The 17287-nt window shown below is 31.6% G+C and overlaps 1 protein-coding gene and 1 long non-coding RNA gene across 7 annotated transcripts in view; one reads left to right on the top strand and one right to left on the bottom strand.

Moving 5' to 3' along the window:
• The window catches only part of SEMA3D (semaphorin 3D), a 221408-nt gene that overhangs the window by 63943 nt on the left and 140178 nt on the right, over positions 1-17287 (top strand). The window lies entirely within an intron of this gene.
• Positions 1-17287, bottom strand: part of LOC141493138 (uncharacterized) — a 140672-nt gene that overhangs the window by 118696 nt on the left and 4689 nt on the right. The gene's annotated exons all lie outside the window — the stretch shown is intronic.

Genomic DNA, 17287 nt, shown 5'->3' with positions numbered 1-17287 from the left:
ATGCAAATCCTCCAGGCTTCCCTGAATTCCCATCCCTCCTGGTTTCTAATAGAACAATAATGTTCCATGACATACATACATATACCATAGTTTGCTAAGCCATTACTCAATTGAATGACATTTATTTGATTTTCAGTTATTTGCCCCCACAAACAGGACTGCTATGAATATTTTTCTACTAGTGATGTTTTTGCCCTTTTTCTTCATCTCTTCAGGGTATAGACCCAGTAGTGGTATTGCTGGATCAAAGGGTATGCTCATTTTTGTTGCCCTTTGGGTGCAGTTCCAAACTTCTCTCCAGAAAGGTTGGTTGAGTTCACAGGTCCTCCAACAGTGTAATAGTGTCCCAGATTTTCTACAACCCTTCCAACAATGATCATTATCTTTTCTGGTCACATTGGCCAGTCTGAGAGGTGTGAGGTGGTACCTCAGAGAAGCTCTGATTTGAATTTCTCTAATAATTAATGATTTAGAGCAATTTTTCATATGGCTATTAATTGCTTTGATCTCCTCATTTGTAAATTGCCTTTGCATATCCTTTGACCATTTGTCAATTGGGGAAAGGCTTTTTTAAAAAATATGATTCAGTTCTCTGTATATTTTAGAAATAAGTCCTTTGTCAGAATCATTAGTTGTAAAGATTGCTAACGAATTTACTACATTTCCTTTGATCTTGGTTACAGTGGTTTTATCTTTGCAAAAGCTTTTTTAATTTAATGTAATTGAAATCATCTAGTTTGTTTTTATTGATATTCTCCATCTCTTCCTTAGTCATAAACTTCTCCCCTTTCCATAGATATGACAGGTAAACTAGTCCTTGATCTTCTAATTTGCTTATAGTATTGTTTTTTATGTCTAAATCATGTAATCATTTAGATCTTATCTTGGTAAAGGGTGTGAGGTGTTGGTCTAATCTAAGTTTCTTCCATTCTAACTTCCAATTCTCCCAGCAGTTTTTATCAAAGAGAGTTTTTATCCCAATAGGTGGACTCTTTGGGTTTATCAAACAGCAGATTACTATAATTGTCTCCGGCTTTTGTACGTAGTCTATTCCACTGGTCCACCACTCTATTTCTTAGCCAATACCAGACAGTTTTGATGACTGATGCTTTATAATATAATTTTAGATCAGGTAGGGCTAAGCCCCCTTCTTTTGTACTTTTTTTCATTAAATTCCTGGAAATTCTTGACTTTTTATTTCTCCATATGAATTTACTTACAATTTTTTCTAACTCATTAAAGTAACTTTTTTGGAATTTTTATTGGTATGGCACTAAACAGGTAGTTTAGTTTTGGTAGAATACTCATTTTTATTATATTAGCTCTACCTATCCATGAGCAGTTGATGTTTTCCCAGTTATTTAAATCTGATTTAATTTGTGTGAGAAGTGTTTTATAATTGTTTTCAAAAAGTTTCTGAGTCTGTCTCAGCAAATAGACTACCAGGTGTTTTATATTGTCTGAGGTTATTTTGAATGGGATTTCTCTTTCTAGCTCTTCCTGCTGTATCTTGCTAGGTAGTCATCCTTTTTCAGTTAAATTGTTTTTTGCTTTTTTCCTTAAGTCTACCCCTTTTTACTTTTTTTCTTAAGTCTACCCCTTCACTCTTCCTCTCCTTTCCAAACTTCAGTTACCTAACTCCCTATACTTATTTAATGTCTGTGCCAAATTTGAGTCTAAGCTTTGATTATCTTGATACTCTTTCCCCTGCCTACCAAGATTGCTCCTTTCTCATTTTCACCCAGGATATAGTGTAAAACAAAATTTGATTTTTTTCTTTAAGGTTTTGTTTAAATTAGTGAATTTGTATTTCAGATAGAGAACATTTATTCTAGTGTTTATGAGAAGAAAGATGTGAAACAGCACAATTGGGATGGATTCTCTCCCATTTCTTGATTTTTTTTCTGTGTATGTAAGCCATTTTCTGCAATTGGGTTCAAATGTCTGACTTTTTTTTTTATATTTCCCTCTTTATAGTATGGGCAATATTGCTCTTTTTTTTACCAAATGTAAGAAATGCCATATGTAAGAAATGATAATCTCCCTTGCTTTTTTATCCTCTAATTTTAAGAAAAATTTTCCATTTGAAAACATATGATCTTATTTCTATTCACATTCTACTTTTCAAGAGATAATTTGAGATTGATGAAACAGTAGCAGTAACTGATCTTGGTTGCAGAAAAATTTACTTTAGAACTTTATGATGTTGGTCTTGCTGACCATCAGATATTTCCATTTCCACTGTTGACTTTAGAAGAATATTTTAATTTGCATGCCAGAAGTTCCTTTTAATTTGTTGAAAGAACAAGCAGTAAATGATGATGCCAGCTTAATTATGCAAGGCTAATAAAATCATCTGACTTGTGTTTCTGGTTGAGAATGAGCAGATAATTATAACCAGAGAGAAACTGCATCTGCTTTCTGATCCCATTCACATAGTTTATAACAGATTCTTAAACTGGAACTTTTCTTATACCTGTGAAATCTACAGTAAAATGAATCAAGGCTTATAAAGTTGAGGTAAGAATCACTTTAATTTGGGAGTTTTAATTCAGAATATTACATCTCTAGAAAAAAAAAAGAAAGGGAGATTTTAAAAATAAGTAAATGATTGCTTAGAATTGAGAAGTAGACTGCATTTTGAAATTCCCTAACTTGTTAGCTTTAGAAAGAAAAATTATATTTAGTAGACTCGGAAAAATAGTGAAATTGATCACTGATATTTTTCTTATTTTTAAAGTTAAATCAGTTAAATTGAGAAATGAAACTATCAGGTATACTTTTGTTATTAAAAGCTAGTAATAAAAGATATAATGAATTAGTAGTTAGAAGGCAGTTTTCAGATTAAGGAAGACCTAGATCCAAAGCCAGTCTTTTAACTATATTGGCCAATAAAACCCACATATCACTACATTTCTTAACTGGCCAGACAAATCTCTAAAAATTATTGCACAGCAGGTGACAATAGGTATTAATAAAAAGATAATTCTAATGTTAGTTATGCCACTGAAATAGCAAGTTTGTACCTCTCTCCCTCCAAAAGAGGGCATTCTTTTTTTAATGTTTTATTCAATAGGCAAATAAATTGTTAGTCATAGTATTAAAAATAATATCCACTGCAAATTCAGTTTTGTCTTTCAAGCTAAAAAGGGCAGGAAATTAATTTACCTTCTTAATAAATTCCTAAGTATATTGATTTTTTTCCTTTAAAAAGCAAAATGCCTTAGAGTATAAAATTTTTTTATCAAAAGCAACTTCAACTTTTCAGTTTACAAAAATATCATATATACTCATATCTGTATCTTATGTATCATATTACATTAGAATAACAAATTGATGAGTAGAAATAATTTGATATAGAAAGAAATTAATAAGATATGTTAAAAACAATCATTTATCAAGTGCCTAGTCTGTGGGACTGTGCTGACCTCAGAGAATACATGGGCAAAAATGAAAAGAGTCTTTGCTCTCAGGGAATATTTCATTTAACATTTGTAAAATGGCAAATTTCCTATGAGAATCATTTAAAAAGAAAGTTTTAGAGGTTCTATAGATATGTTTTAGAGTGAGTTTTCTCTAAGTATAAATTATTATATTAGCATTAAAATAAAATTTTAATTTTAACTCATTCTTTTTAGGATCTAATAGGTGTATTATAACATTAAGAAAAAGAAAAGATTATGCTCTGGAATACTAAAAAAAAATTTCTTTGAAAACATTTGAGCTTATTTCTCTAATATTTAAAATCCTTAAGAAACTCATACATTATTTACCAAATGTTAATATTTAGTGAATGATGGACAATGAAGTGTTGCATCTTCTCTAATTATAGGTTTATGCTAAGTAATTTTCAATCATGTTTCAGTTTTTGAATTATACAAGTCTCCTACACCCTCCTGCCTTCTTATCGTTCAATTGTATAAGATACACTGAGAGAAAAATGAAGATATGTTCAAAATGATATTATCATTATTGGCATTTTATTTTATAACTATGAATGCCAACTCAAAAATAATTAATATGACTTTTTCTCAGTATTCTAATAGTGTATGACTCCTTGGTTTAGTTGTGTCAGACTGACCTAAAATCCAGATCTTCAGCCTCTTTTTTCCCCTGTGGCATGCCACATAGATTTTATGACTTAATTACTTAGCTATGACTATTAGATATACAGTGTTTCCATCTTGCCTTTTAGAGTACTTTGAGACACAGTATACATTTTGTTTATCATAAGTAGTAAATGTTAAGCATAATTTAAAAGGATTAATTTTTAAATTACCAATAATAAGTCAGAGTTTGAATTTAATCTTTTGAATTTTTTTGGACCCTTCAACAATAGACTGGTCATTTTCCTTAACTGGTCATCAGCACTGGATATTTCACAAATAAGGTGTGCTGACAAGACTATATAGTAGGAGTTTCAATTGTGGAAATGAAGATACTTAATTAAATTTATGGACTATGATATTTGCAATAAATATGCTTTAAGGCAATGAACTCCTTCAAGAGATAAAAAGCCTACCATATGGGAACAGATCTGATCTACACCCTAACATTGACAAGTGCTAGATATTTTGGAAGATAACCTACAGTTTGTTAAGTATTCTTCTGTAAATGCTATAATTTAAAATGGTACTTTATATGATGATCACTCATGCATAGGACTGATCCATGGTAATTGTTTTAAAAAATACAGTTCAGCAGGTGGTTTGATTTAATTCTAATGATATATTTTATAAGGACAGATATATTTGGAATAAGTCAACTAATGTAAGAGACTCAGTCCTGTACCTCTTCTATTGTAACTGAGTTGTCATGGCCTTAGTTATTATCCTTGCCTTCAAATGATGCTTCTTATGTCAGTTTTAAGTCCAAGTTATATCTCATCTTCCCTATTTGATCCTTTTCATTACCCTCCTATTATTATCCAATCCAAGCTGACAGCCTCCATCAGTGCTTGTATCCTTCTCTATTGACAGCTCATGTACTGATACATCAACACTATGGTTCTTTTACAGTATTTTTGGCAAAGCAGAAGACCAATAAGGGATATTTTGGCAAAAACCTTCTCTGGAAAAGCAGCTCTTACCAGAAGGAAGCCCATTATAATGCATGCTATTAATATGATTGGCCAATGGATCTGAAATTCTAGATGGTTAAAAGGACTGTAATCCATGGAATCAATTTATGAATCACTTCAAATGAAAGTGGAGATAGTCTTACATTTTTCTGTTTCCAAATCTGTTTTTCCCCCTAATGTCTAGTTCATCTAGAATGAGAAGTGATTTTGTCAGACTAATGAGTTTTTATAAGTTCTTTCTCTCAATGGTTCAAAACATTAATTTTAAAATAATTAGTGTGACTGTTTTGTATAGATTTATATAGCTCTGGAAAATAATTTCTGATAATGGGAATTTGAAGTTAGGCTGGAAGATTTGAACCCTTATAGAAGGTTTCAATCTTAACAGTTTCATATTTTAAAATTTTATTAAGGGTTCTGAAATAATTTGGCAAGTATTTAAGTTATATTTCAGCAGAATTTGACACAGTCCTAGCTAATTACAACAAATATTTTTAATAGATAAAATGAAGATTCTGTAGGGAAAAGAATAATATTACTTTGAAAAAAAATGAAATTATTTCCTTCCCATAAATCTACTCTATCCTCCAGCTTCTACTGAGAAGAACCCTGGGTTGCACTGATTTGATCTTAATGTTCATAGTTTATGGTAAAATACACATACCTTTTCTATCCCCTTTTAGGGAAGTTTTAAATAAAAACAACCTTGGACCAAGCTATCTAATTTTTATCCTGGGGACAAAGAAATGCTGTGGGATAGAGCCACATAGTACATTTTGCTTGAAGTGGTATTATGTGGTCTGTATGGTGGTTAACTATATACTTTATTATTTCCCTTGAAATACTACTTTCTCTTTTTTGCCTTCTTTCCTCTGTTTTGGTTTTAACAAATTTTGTTAATTTTTTAAAGCACTTCAAGTAGATAAAATGTAAGCTTTACACAAATACTCGGGAATTTATTTTTATGTACAAAAATTGAATTTAGGAATCTACTAGCTTTATTTTAATAAAGCTAAGAACAGTGATTACAGAGGCCATAAACTATTAGGTACTCCACTATGATAGGAAGAATTCAATTCATATTGTCTATGCATAATGCATTCTATTTGTATTTTAAATTGTGTTTCTAAATATGATGAAAATGAATAAAACATTGATTTGTAGATTTGTTTGAAAATTACGACTGTGACTTTTGCTTAACTTTTTTTATTGATACATTTTACATTATGACATTTTTGTTGGTGGAATTCTTGAGAGTGGAGATATTACTATCTTGATGACTCCCAAAGGATAGCCCTATTCATTTGGTAGACTTTGTTCCTGGGCATGAAAGTATAATACAAATTCAGAAGGAGAAAGAATTGGGCTAGTGGCATAGTGAGGTCATTTTCAAACAACTTTCTAGTTAGATAGTTTTAACAAGAAACACAATGTAATAGATGTGGTAACATATTTAGCTTGCTTGCATTTATTTCTAAGCCCCATGGCAGAATATCTTTTTTCTTTTCATTTAACATTTCTGATTTGTAAAGCCACACTGAACCCAGGCAATATATAATCCCTCAGCCTCTGTCATTAGTGAAATAAGAGAAGGGACTGGTAACATAGATTATTTGGATCTCAAGTGATCCATTGCCAATTACATAGTACAGCACAGGGTCACAGCATGACACTGATATCAAGATATGTCACAAAGATAAACAAATGTGCCACTTCCTTGTGGTATAAACAGTGAGGTCCTGGAAATTATTTTTATGCATCTAGTAACATTGAAGCAAAGTCAAAATTACATGTCATATGCTTATCAGGAAAAAATATAAAAAATACTGAAATCCTTGGGGAAAAAATGAAAATGCTGAAACAGAACAATTATTTCATTTTACTTTATACAAAAATGGCAAACAATGTCTAGAAGACTACTGATCTTAAAATCTAGTCAGTTGCTATATCAGCTCCAAATGACAATGACTTTCTTTCCTTCACAACAAGGCCTCTCAATATAGGTGTCTTTGTGTGTATATGTTTGTGTATGCCCTGTGTGAACATGTATATGTATATAAATATATATATGGATATATAGAGAAACTATGTATTGAGTATATAAATATATTATTCTCAAATGATTAGAGTACTGATCATTTTAGCAGTTTTTAAGTTTCAATGATTCCTAAAGCACAAGGAAGCCAATATGCTTGCAAGGATTGATATTTTAAAAAAAGTAAATCATGGTTTTTGACCTCCTTACGTATTTTTATTAAGAAATGGATAGCAGATTCAGAGTAGTACAAGGTTTAACTACACCCATAAGTTTGAGAAAGTTTCTTTAATTCATACATATCTGAAAATGTAATTTATTTGTAAAATGTAACCTTTAAAATAATTTCATAATGGGCAGCTAGGTGGCACAGTGTATAGAGCACAACCCTGGAGTCGAGGACCTGAGTTCAAATTCAACTTCAGACACTTAATAATTACCTAGCTGTATGACCCTATTGCCTTAAATAAATAAAAAAAATATTTAAAAAAAAGAATTCCATAATCTTTTTTTGTTCAAAGAATTGCTCGTTGATAGTCTTTAAATCATGATTCATAAATAAGTGTTAAACAAAACTTTTTTAATCAACATTTATGGAATCTTAAATTTCCAAATTTTTGTGCCATCTATATAAAAAAATTAACTCATCTTTTACATTTATAAAAGGATCCTGCCATAGATATAGAAGGATCCTACCATAGGTACTACACCATACCTGTGAAAGATAGAATTCTCTTTCTTGTGTTCTTCCTTCTTTCTCTTTCTCCTCCTCCTCCTCCCCTTCCTCCTTCTCCTCCTCCTCTACCTCCTCTTCCTTTTCCTTTTCTTCTTCTTCTTCTTCTTCTTCTTCTTCTTCTTCTTCTTCTTCTTCTTCTTCCCCTTCCTCTTCTTTTTCCTCTTCCTCCATCTAAGTAATTTTGGCCTTATACATGCAAGGCAATAAGATGCAAAGATAAAGCAGACAGGTCTTGCCCCCAAAGAGGGCTTACAGCATGGAAGAGTGAGATCATGTCGTACAAACTGTCTTTATAAGTCTTCCCAGAGTTCTGTAGTGGAAAAGCATGACTGTGGGCTGAGGTTAACAATCAAGTAGACTGGGGAAGGTGGTGATTCACTGATAGAATAAGAATAAGTTTGAGTGATACATTTACATCTCTGTATGCCAAAGAAACCCGAAAAATTCCTTCATTGGATAGATCTTGAATAATGATTTATCTTTTAAAAAATAGGCAAAGATAAGAGGATGAAAACACAAGGAAGAACTTGATAGGTTTAGGTGATATCATTTATAGTGATGAAATCTTGCAATGTGTACAGTCATGATTCTTAATCTGCAGTACTCGAATTTGGTTTCCTAAAATTTTTATCTTTTTTGTTTGTTTTTTTTTTTTTGCAAGGTAAATTGGGTTAGGTGACTTGCCAAGTTCACACAGCTAAGTAAGTATTACGTTTCAGAGGCCGGATTTGAACTCAAGTGCTCCTGACTCCAGGGCCAGTGCTCTATCCACTGCCCCACTTAGTGACCACTAAAATTATATCTCCTGATAAGTATTTCAAAACAATTTATTTCCCTTTTAATTCTTTATATTTTATTAAAACACTATTCTGAGAATGGACTCATAGGCCTCACCAGATTGCCAAAAAGATCACTCATAGATTGAATCCCTTATATAGAGCTTCTAATTACAAGTCACAAGTCTTCATGAAGATCATGTGCATGTTGGTGCATTTGAAATTATGAAGGCACTGTCATATAACTATGATTTCTTCATTATATATACTCTTAATTCTGATGTTGTTTATTCTCTTTTTCCATCTTATGAGACATTTCCATTTACCTGATTATATAGGTTAATAATTATATATTTTATGTATATTAAATGGGTCAACAATCAAGTGATATCAAGGATCTATTGTGGGAGCAGAATTGATGAGCAGTGGTTAGGGAAGATTTTTCATGTAATAGCAATTTAATTGTATTTTACAGGCATACCAATGAGGGGGAGAAAAGATTCTTCTGGCTTTAGGAATAAGTCACAAAGTTGGGAAAATACAGAGTACACATAGAGTGCAGGGAGTTAACCATTTTGGCTGGAAAATTAGGATGGCAAAAGATTGAGCCTTGTATACTGTCCAATACAAGTTGAATATTATTCACAAAGTAGTAAGGGGTCAAGATTATTGATTAAATATGTGACTTGACTATATCTACACTTAATCAAGATTAATATGGAGGGTAAATTAAGAGCAAGAGAATGGAAGCAAGAATTAGGTTCAGGCAGGTAATAATGAGAGCTTCTCCTAAAGTAATGATCTTGAAAGTAGAGAAGAAAGGGAAAGAAGAGGGAGTATATAACACTGCTGTTGCTTCCATGGGACACTGAGTAAATCACCAGAAAGTTAGTCATTAATTGATGATTTTTTAAGTTATCACAAAATTCATAAAATGACTAAATAGAAAAAGCACACATTGCAGGGTACTTCCCTTTAAAAGGGAAGCTCTAATTCAATTGTAAATATAGAAAAATGTTTTTCATAACCAGGATCTGACCATTCAATCCCTATGGAATGCCCTATGGAATTTAGTTTAGCAGATTAGTGACTGTTTTGATGAAAGAAATGTTTGAAATGTGGATTTTTGAACCTTCTCTAGCTGTGTTTATCAGTACAAAGGCTATGTCTTGATCTATTTTTCTTCTGATTTTCTTTATACATAAAATACTCAGTGCTAACCCTTGGTTGTGGAAAATACTTTTCCTGTTAGAATTGAACTGGACATTCTTTCTTGCCCAAGACAGCAATAATCTTCTTCTTTTATTTTTTCCCAAAGTAACATGCATATTTGACCACTTAGACACTGAATTATTTTCCTTCTTTTTTAAAAAATATGACAGTATATTTATTTAGACTAAGGTCTTTACTGTGAACTCACTTGGAATGTGGGAAGTACAAAGACAGGATGAATGCTTAATGAATTGATTCTTTGCCATATCATAAAATTTGACTGCTAATGTACACCATTACTTATAGTATTCTGGTTTAAATAGTATAATGATAGAAGGAAGGAAAAAAGGATGAAATGAGAAGAAGAATCAAGTGAAAATGTTAACAAACATTCATTAAAATGATTCAAGATAGTGAAAAGTTTAAAAATCAAGCAGAAAGCAAATATTAACCAGGTATTTAATCAACTTTGATTTGTTTTAATGTTTTCATAAAGGATGCAAAGCTGCCATAATGTGATTTCTATTTCTTTTTTATCCAAATTCTTCTTTTGAAGGATTAAAGATAGATATAAAAAGTAACTTCCTGATTATAGTAGTTATTTTTATTCTAGAAAATTGTTAGTTTCATGAAGCCAATTTTTTCTTTTCTTTTTTGTATCTTTACTGTCTAGCATAGCACCTTGCCCAAAGAGCATTCTTTTTTTTTGCAAGGCAAATGGGGTTAAGTGGCTTGCCAAAGACCACCCAGCTAGGTAATTACTAAGTGTCTGAGGATGGATTTGAACTCAGGGACTCCAGGGCCAGTGCTCTATCCACTGCACCACCTAGCTGCCCCCAAAGAGCATTCTTGATAAATGGCTGAGTTGAAAATAAGTAGAGGTATCAAATTTTCTGAACAACAAAACAAGGCATATGAACTAAAAAGAGAAATTCCTCTTTGTAAAGCCTTGTTAAATAATACTTTCCATAAAGTTCATGAATCCAGAAGTATGGTGACTTATGTTATCAAAATTTCAATTTATGGATCAAAATTTCACTGAGTTCAGTGCTATAAAAGATTCAGCACCTTCCCTGGGGAATAAATCTCAACATTCCCTTGCCTGTCCATTCTTAAACCTTGAAAATATAAATTAAGGTTAGGTTACTTCCTCCTTCTACATCCCTTGCCCTTAAGGAATTAATCAATCAGTCAAACAACATTTATTTATAGAATTATAGATTTAGGGCTGGGAGGGACCTTAGATTTCATCAAGTCCAATCCACTCAATCCTCTCATTTTACAAATATGTAAATTGAGGTGCAAAGATGTTAATTTACTTGCTCAAGATCAAACAGGAAATATTTGTGAATGATTTGAACTGACTACCAGTTCATTCTTCTATAAAACACTTAATGTGCATCAAGTATCATGCTGGACCCTGGGGATTCAAAGACAAATGAAATACTAATACTTAAAAGCATTTCCATTCCATCAGAAGATCTTTTATTGAACAAGACTTTCAGAAACACCCCTCCCATAGTGAATCAATATCATTTAGGGCAGAATAATGACAATTGAGAATGTTCATTTTACAGAATTGTTTTAACAAGTCTTTTGTAAACTTTAAACATTATATAAATGTTGTTCATTATTATTACCCTCCCTTATGTTTTTTGGCCAGGAGTAGGAAATAACAGGTCCTACCAAACACTTTCACTACTACTACTACTACTACTACTACTACTACTACTACTACTACTACTACTACTACTACTACTACTACTACAAATGATCCTTATGTCTGATCACTGTTTGACAACCTTCCACACCCACTTTAATTTGGGGTTCAAAGGTTGGAAGATACCTTACTATCATATCAAAGAAACTACTTAGCTATTTGATAATGCGATTCTGACCAATCTCGGTCCTGGGGGAAAGAGGGTACATGACTAGTTGTTTTCTTGGAGTCAATCCTTCATTTTTTCAAAACTAAAGTTAAAAGTATAAATGAAATTTTCCCCAGAGATAGTGAATAGATTTAGGAATTTATGAGTCACAGGACTATTCCAAGTGAAACTTCCACAGATGGATACAACAGAGGAAGGAATTTTGGATATAGAAAACAGATAAAACCAAAGTTATGAGGTGTTAATAGTCCAAAAAGTAAACCTGGAATGGTGATTGATGTTAGGGGGCCTTGAATATCATGCTACAGAGTTTAAACTTAACCCTAGGTACTAGAAGGATATTGAGCAATAGAGTGATGTGGTGAGATCAGGGTATAGTCTGGCTGCTATATGAAGGACAGCTTGAGGGGGAATTGCATGGTGTGGAAGCAAGAAGAAAATTGGAATAATTCAAGTGATTGTTACTGAAGGCCCAAACTAAAAAAAAAAAGTGATGTCAAAGAAATATTTCTTTGGTAGTACAACTGATTGAGAGTAATAGGATAGTCAAAAATTGAAGGGGAAGTCTAGCTTAAAATATATATTACTGCATAAATTGTGAAACAAGAAAAAATTAAACAAATATATAAGCTGGTAGTAGGAGATGACCATAGGAAAGATGTGACTCAAGGAATTCCTATGTTCACATACAGTACCCTTCTAACCAATAGCAAATATCAGAAGCACACTTTAAATTAGGTATTTTCCACCTTAAGCACATCACTTTATTTTTTACAAGTGAAGAGAAAATATATGGCATGGTAATTAAGTTTGGGTCCTTAAGACTATGCTGCATAAAAAGCATAACATTTGTATGAGTCTCCATTATTTCCTTTTAGTTCAAATCATTGGTTTAATTTCCTTGGAATCAGGGAGTGCTATTAACTCAGCATAAACTAAAATAATAAAAAGAACAACAACATGTTAATGGGGATATCAATTAGTTGTTTCCCTTATGTTTAAAAATGAGTTTAATTGACAGTGCTAAAACTGTTCTTGATTTTAGGATTCAATACTAAATATCTACCTTTAATATTCTATCAGGAGACTTGGAATTCTATTTGTGTGATAGGATGAAATAATTAGCTTTTGGAAGGGAAGATGTATGCAAATTTTTCATTCTAATATTTGAGGTGAAATTCATTTCTTTACTGTATGATTTTTAAAATACTTGCTTAAAACAAAAAGTCTTTATAAGCAGAGGAGAAATAACATGAACCAGGAAGACAAAAATGCTATATGAAGAAATAGACTGTACTTTCTAGACTAGAAAAATAGGTTCACTTTTGTATCAGCTTCAAAGACCATATGGTGGAGATAGTCTCTGTAATAGTTTCTGTAATTGGGTAAGAGATATAAACTGGAAAAAAAAGAGAAGAAATTTTCCAGCTGTTAATGTTAATACAAAACACAAATCTATCTCATATTTTACAGTCTGTTGACTTTATGACTCTTCTGACCATTTTTAGATCTTCATATTTCTTTTGTAACTATAAAATCAACTTAGACAAATTCTCTGGTTTTATGACTTATTTCTTCATTTAGAAATATGAGTTAAATGCATTGGCAATGGTTGTTCAATAATGCACCTAGTACTAACTGCTAGAGGCTAGATGTTCAATGGATAGAGAGTAGAACCTGGAGTTCAGAAAGACTTGAGTTCAAATTTGACTTCAGACACATTAGTTGTGTGACCCAAGACAAATCATTTAGCCAAGGTTCATGAGATCACAAAGAGTCATACATGACCAAATAACAACAGCAGTAACAACTCTAGCAAATATTTGGGAAAGGGATGGGCCAAATAAGGACATCATTTCAAAAGATGCAATCATATAGGTAGCAGACAAAACATATTATAATGAAGGAAATAGGAAGGCTTTTAGAAAATGAGGTTGCATGATAAAATATTGTCTCTTAACCCTACAATTTTCAATCAGTATCCCACCTTATCTATATAAACTCATACTCCTTATATATCAATTATATATAAAGAATATTTGAGAAATAAAAATGTGTTATATAGTTCTGGAAATTGATTCAATTATTAAAAGAATTAAAACTGAAAGAACTTGAAAAGTTCATATTTATTTGTAGCTCCTTTACAGGATTGTTCAATGAGATTTGGCATTGTTATGTGTTCAGATATTGCTGTTGTTTAATGCCTGTGTGACTTTGAGATGTAACATAACCTCATATAATGGGCCTCAGTTTCTTTCATTCATAAAATGAGGAATTTGGAGTAGGTGACTTCAAGCTGGGATGGCTTCCAACTGGAATCTTATCATCCTTGTATTTCTGATTGATAAGAAGGAATATTTGGAAATGCGATTCCATTATTCATGCCACTTAAAACACTCACAGACACCAATGTAGTCATTCTTATAGTTTCTATGTATGTTGCAGATTTGTTTTAAATATGTCTGACCATTTCTTTAATACACAAAAATATTTTAGAATTCTTTCATAAATTATGGTAGTACTTGAATTATTTTCTTGAATATACTTGAAGAGTTAATTCTAATGTTCATTATAATATTTTACCAACAGAAATTTATATATGTATGTGTATGAAAATATATGTGTATTTGTATATATATGTATAATTAAGATAGTAGATTTTTGAGGAGACACTATCTTTGAATCTATGGGAGCAGGGACCTCAAACCTTTGGTATGCTATAAATAAAGCAGTTGTGAAAACTATTATAAATAATACATGGCATGTTTACAGATTCTGGAACAGTTTAAAATGTGATTTAAAGTACAGAAAAAACACACTTTCTTTTTCCCTCTCCAAAATAGATTACATATCAATCTGATTCTACTGAGCTGTTTAATAGGTGTATAGATTTTGTTTCACTTTTTGAATCAGCATATTATTTCAGTTGTCTAGTGTCTAATGAGCTCCTACAACACATACAACACATTGAGTACCTGGTTTGCTTTGGTATTCAAGAATTGTGAGTTAATATAAAGTTATGTCTATAATATATTACTTGATGACAGTCTAGTTCTCAAATTGGCTTCCACCTTCTACTAATGAAAGGTGATTCTATGATGTCTACTAATTTTTTTTTCCAGAAGCTTAGCTGGCATGAAATATCTATTCATCTCAAAGCATGTTCTTTTTCATTTTAAAGCATATTCTTTAATTGGGTGTATGAAAGGAATGCAGTAAATATTTCAAAGTAGGAATAAGGACTTAGAAGCATGGAAGGTTTTCAGGAGGTACCGTAATTAAGGTATGAGAGATCTTTTTTTTTAAATCCTGAAAACAAAGTACATATTGTTTATGAGAGACTGTGCCCCCAAGTGTTGTAAAGAAAGGGGAAAAAAAAACAAAAAAGCAAAGAGGCAATGGGGAATGTTGTTAGAATTATATAAGCCTTTTGAGGAAAAGATGAGATCAAAAAACAAACAAAATATTTTTTCCTGAAATACTCAGAAGTTCCAATCTGTTTTTAACTTGAAATACATTATTTTATATAATGTATATACTAACTATACTAACTGTTCATACACAAACAGATATATAAACATAGCATAGACATACACATTCATACTGTAGTATGTTACTTTGTCTTAATATTGCTGGTCTGTAGTCTTTCCATAAAGATAATAGTGTAAATATATAAACTATTCATAATCCAAAAATTGTTTAGTAGTTCAAGTAATTTTGGAGATAATATATTTTTATTTTTATTTGAATTATAGATTCCCATTTTCAAAAACCAATTTAAGTGACAGTTTTCTTATAATACCTGTCCAGTGGTGAAGATCCAGTATTTGAGATATCTCTTTGAAAATTGTTTCTAAGTGTCCTTATTTTGTTAGACTTCTGATTATTCATTTCCAAATTTGTTAATATGACATGATATAATTTCAGAACTTTTGTTTCGATTTGTTTTTTAGTCAGACCTATGATTGAATTGATATAGGGAGCTCCCAATGAAGATACTCCTCTACCAAAGCAGAAGAATACTTTCTCTACAATTTATAGTATTAAGAATTGTCAGATACATTGAAAGTTTGAGTGACTAGAACAGGCAGGTGGCTGATGCAGTGGGTAGTAGTGTCATCTTAATGCTGAAACTAATTCTATAATATATGTCATGCTGCCCCTTTCTTAATATTAGAGACATTTTTGGTTTTCTTTATATTACTTCTGAAAACTGTATATCTATATCTATATATTTATATATCTACATACTATATTTATATCTATATCTGTTCCTATCTATATACCTATATATTTATATCTCAATATAGGCATAGATATGTTTTTTTATATATACAGACATATATATATATATATGTTTTAATTTTGGTCTTTTCTCCAGGGTTATATAATTCATTTTTTGAAAAATTTCATAATCATTCCCCCCCTTAAGTTGTCTTCACATTCTTGGATACTGTGTGATCCTACCACACTTCTTGAGAACTTTTTTATGTCAAGGTTATTTCTTTCATCACAAGCATTTCTACTACATGTTACACAAATACAGTCATCTGCAGAGATTTATACATATAGACATAATAATAGAAATTTGTCTTGCTATATCTTTTATTTAATATTTTAGAATTTAGAGTTAAATTATCTTAGAAATCATTTAGTCTGGCCCTGTAGCAATACTAGTATCAAAACTCAGAACTTTTGACTCCCAAATCAATGCTTTTGCAATTTCATTGGCTAATTTCTGCTGCTTCTAGAAACCAAGGTTAAGATTAATGATAGTAGGGGCGGCTAGGTGGCGCAGTGGATAAAGCAACAGCCTTGGAGTCAGGAGTACCTGGGTTCAAATCCAGTCTCAGACACTTAATAATTACCTAGCTGTGTGGCCTTGGGCAAGCCACTTAACCCCATTTGCCTTGCAAAAACCTAAAAAAAAAATAAGATTAATGATAGTAAGCCATCACCTAGGACATTTCTGTGGGGGGGAGAAAAGGAGAACAATTTAGAACAAATATAAATATATGTGTTAAATAGTATTATTTTTATTTTTCATTTGAATACCAATTTGATTTTTCATTTGAAAACCAGTTGAACTATTTGGAATAAGTTACTTTTTGAGCTAAGTCCAAGGACAAGTGAACCATCAAAGTGATGGTTCAAAGCCTTTATTAGAGATAACATACAGGGAGTGCAGGTTTCTACCGTGTGATTTTCAGACTTGTCAAGAGACCAAACTGTCTTATCCTGAAGCTACTTTTGGGGGGAAAAGATCCAATAATGTTGCATTTCCTTCCTATAATTGGAGGAAGAGAGACATCTATTATCTATTTTAATAATATTGGATTCTACAACAGAGAACTTTATTTGGAGAAGGCATTCTTTTTGTACAGATATTTCTAATGAGTTTTTAAAAGTTATGCTTGAGATGTAATTCATTGAGTGGTTTCATCTACCATGCTCTTTTAATGAATAAGATGTATTTTGAACTATACCTGAGATTTCACTGGTTAAAATAATGCCTTGTGAAGAAATTCCCTCTTTCAAGCAGGTGGGCTTTTCTGCAGT

Source organism: Macrotis lagotis, chromosome 7 (genome assembly GCF_037893015.1).
Source record: "Macrotis lagotis isolate mMagLag1 chromosome 7, bilby.v1.9.chrom.fasta, whole genome shotgun sequence".
NCBI classification, from domain to species: Eukaryota; Metazoa; Chordata; class Mammalia; order Peramelemorphia; family Peramelidae; genus Macrotis; species Macrotis lagotis.
The sequence above is the reverse complement of the archived record's forward strand: the minus strand, read 5'-3'. Positions and strand labels throughout refer to the sequence as shown.